We start from the raw sequence: 3,940 nt of genomic DNA, 5'->3' as shown, positions 1-3,940 counted from the left end.
ACATCCGGAGACCTTATCTCTACAGAACTCACGCAACAGAACAACGCATAAATATGATATCCGGAGACCCTTTGCCTGTCTCCTCACCAAGGGTGGGAGCTCATAAGTCGTCCTACCTTCCGTGGACAGTACAAAAAACGCATGGAGTGGCCTATTGAAACAGGGGCAAACAAATTTTAAGGCACTTATTATCTGTCCCTATGTGTGACTATGTGCTTCAAACTTACATGTACAATATTAACGCTGCAAAGAACAGCACAAAAAAACAACAACAGTTTTAACCTTAGCTACTTAAAACCGCAGAAAAACTACGGTAAATATTAGCCCATCGAAAGTAAACACCATTCACAGTCAAGCTAAAATTTAGCGTAACCAATGGCAGAATTTTTGGATAAAGAGGAGTTCTGCTCACCTGAATGAGAAAGCTCCCTGTTGAGACTGCAAATGGAGCTGACCAGCCGATGGAGGAAGCTTACAACTGCTCCCACCCCGTTCCTACTTCAAAACCCTCAGCGTCGGGGTCACCATCTGAAACGTAATTCTAAGGTCTGAAGCAGGCTCTGAAACAATTGTGCTCAGTATACTTTGCAGGTTTATTGTACAGGTAAGTGGAAGTCACAAACTCACATGACGTCTGCCCCGTTCTCGTGAACAGCAGCCCCGTTTAACAGCGCGCACCAGAGCCCTGTAAAGAGAGAGTTGCGACACTCTTTGAACTCGCCGATACGCGGTCACGTGGTTCATGCAGCTCCCCATAGTTCCAAACAGTTCTTCGCTGTCAGTCAGTTTGAGCGGCTGCTGGCGCAACATAACACAAAAATCGACTTTTCTTACTTTACCTGACGTCTTTCAGTAATTATTGAGCAGTAACGAACTGATTACTTAACCGATTATTGATTATTTCACAAACTATGCATTTTATCAACGCATTTTTAGAAGCGGCTGATACGTTTATCATTAAGTTTTAGAAGGAAACGAGACTGCAAACACATATTTGTTAGAAAAATAATGTATATGCAATACAATGATCAATATAGCCATGTCAGTGTTTTATAACGTTAAAAAAAGATGAGAGTAACTCCTGTTATAAAGCTGTTTCTGATGTTCTCTGCAGGATAATGCTCCACCTTGTCCTCCATGCAGCAGTTCAGATCTGCTCCAGCTTACCTCAGATCATCTGGATGAATTATTGATTTCTATAGAAGATATTAATTCAACCTTTATTTAAACAGGTTCGTCCCATTGAGCCACGAGGACTCATTTACAAGAGAGACTGAATATAATTGTTGTATTTGTCGTTTTTTATGTCAACCAAGTACCTGATAACTGAGTTGATTGTAGCCTGACAACTATTGTAAAACTGTAATTCATTGATTAAAATGTTAATTTAAATGAAACTGTTTCTAGTTAAAATCACAACAGATGACAAAATAAGTGTTAACTGTGCAAAAATAAATTTCCAAACAATTTATTATAAAATATGTAAAATGTAAAGCAAGCTTTAATAAAGTACTTTTACTGACATTTATACTGTTTATTAATGACATCATCTCAAGTCAGCAGCAGCACCATCATCATCACAACAACACAAAGTGAGAGCTGTAAATTTAATCTGCACAAACATTTTTAATCAGGGCTCAAAATGTTTAACTGTCAAAGAAATGTGCCAGAAAATAAACTAATGTCACTACAGGCACATTTAGAGAGAGGACAGTTCACAGAGACACAGTGAGGACGTGTGAGACTGAAGGAGGTTCAACCATTTGTTCATGGACCAGAACCAGATGAGAAGAACAGCATAACTTCCACTGACCAGTGATCTGACCAGTGATCACACATGTTGTTCTAAATTAAACTTTGGTACGAACAGTGTTAAATAAGACATGTCATATTTTTATTGAACAATAATCTTCATTCTAACAGTGACGTTGTAATTTCAGAGACTGAGGAAGAAACAGAAATGAGGCGAGTGAGATGAGTGTAGTATGACATATGCGTATATATTCATACATTTTAAGACGGGTTCTTCATTTTTCTGACTGTGTAAATGCGTGCATTGAGTTTAACAGAAATGTAACGAGAGACGTTATTTATCTTTGACCCATCAAATGAATGCGGTCATTTATTTGCAGAATCAAAGTTTAACATCAAACATTTACATTAATTTGGCAAAATATGAAAACAATAACAATTTCAAGTTCACAGAAAGTGGACAATACGGCGATTGTCCTCACTTCTCAGCAGAACCACAGACATCAATCACACGGCGGTGATTGAGAACTTTGCTTCAGATATTTCTAAAATATCTATAATGATTTTAGGAGAAAAGAGAGTTTAAGATGGAAAATGGAGATTTATCTTACAGAGAGATGTGTGAGGGAATTAATCTGTTTGACCAGAAACGTGCACGCTCTTTGGGGAATCAGCTTGCCCACGGTACACTTGGTCGAAAAATAAAACCTTCTACCTGGTTGATGATAAAATCAGCGTTGGCGTAGGGTTCCTTTCTGACTCTTTCAGCGTCTCCATGAGGACAGCCAAACCCTTAGAGAGTCGTACGAGGTTATCCAAACAGAAGTTGTAACTCCCAAAATCCTCTCTGCAACCTGTCTCGTCAGAATTCTGAACTCCTTCAGAACTCTCTTCAGAGAGTTAAACTCTGGAACTCTTTACTCCTTAACTCTGTTACTCTCATGTTGAACTCATTCCTGAGCGCAGCAACTCCTGAACTGGGAAGTTGCCACATTTTAAATGGGTCGACTTCCGGGTCATTTTAGAGCTCTCTGATTGGTGGATGGACCAGATCAGAGGTGTGGTTTGTGATGTAAGGTGTTATGAAAAGTCAAGGGCAGAGAATGAGATAGTTTAAAAACAGACAGAAAGATTATTGGAGAAAACCAGACTTCGTGGAGTCAAACTCTCCTGTATCTTCTGTGAAGATTAAACATGACATTTCTTCTCAGTAAACATTTTAGTTGACCGAAACCTAACTTTTAACATACTTACAAATTTGCTCATTGAAGACAGAAAAATCAAGAAATGCATATTAACCTGATTTCTTCTTTGAATGAGGAATAAAAATCATTACTTACTGTTTATGTAAATAAAATGAATAGTTCTCTTCAACCTGTAAACATTGAGTGAACTAACACAATTTGATTATCAAACATTTGTAAAATAGTAATGATCATAGAGAATTGTCTTTTCTACTTGATTACTTCAAGAAAGAAAGTCTCCAGATGGCTCAAACTGTATTTCTGGATGCAGATCAATGAAATAACAGTCTCTGTCCATCTGGTCAGTTTTGACATGGGCCTAGGTTCACTACAGTCCCCCCTTTGGAAATCATCGCCTGTCCATGGGGATGAATTCCAACCGTGAACTTACGCCTTCAAATGTCCTTGAGCTTGATGTAATCCAGCAAGGAAGACCAAAGTCAAAAGTAATCCAGCAAGGAAGACCAAAGTCAGAAGTAATCCAGCAAGGAAAACAAAGTCAAGGTAATTCCACAATGTTCTTGGTAATTCCATTGTGTTGATGATAATTCCATAATGTTGTTGGTAATTCCATTGTAGCAATGCTTTAACCCCTTGGAAACAGAGTCTGTAATCCATTGGAAAAAGTCATATAATCCACAACGGTAAATCCACAACGATTGGAAGTGTTGATTAATCAGCATACAGAGGGGTACCCTTGGATTGAACTGAAGATGCGGCCACTGGATGAAGAGTGGAGACCAACGTCAGGATTGCAGGTCGCCTCCAGCGAAGGTTGTCTCCAGCGACGTCCAGCCTGTGCCGTTCTGGTTCAATGTGTCATGCAATTATGTGGTTTAAGGTGGGCTTATGAAGGGGATTTTACATAAGGCCTTAAACTATATGCACCTGGTGTGTAAGCTATTATGGTTGGGAACAGCTACAACTACCAGTTAAGGGGTGGA

The sequence above is a fragment of the Nematolebias whitei genome, chromosome 9 (genome assembly GCF_014905685.2).
Source record: "Nematolebias whitei isolate Nwh7 chromosome 9, NemWhi1, whole genome shotgun sequence".
NCBI classification, from domain to species: Eukaryota; Metazoa; Chordata; class Actinopteri; order Cyprinodontiformes; family Rivulidae; genus Nematolebias; species Nematolebias whitei.
The sequence above is the reverse complement of the archived record's forward strand: the minus strand, read 5'-3'. Positions refer to the sequence as shown.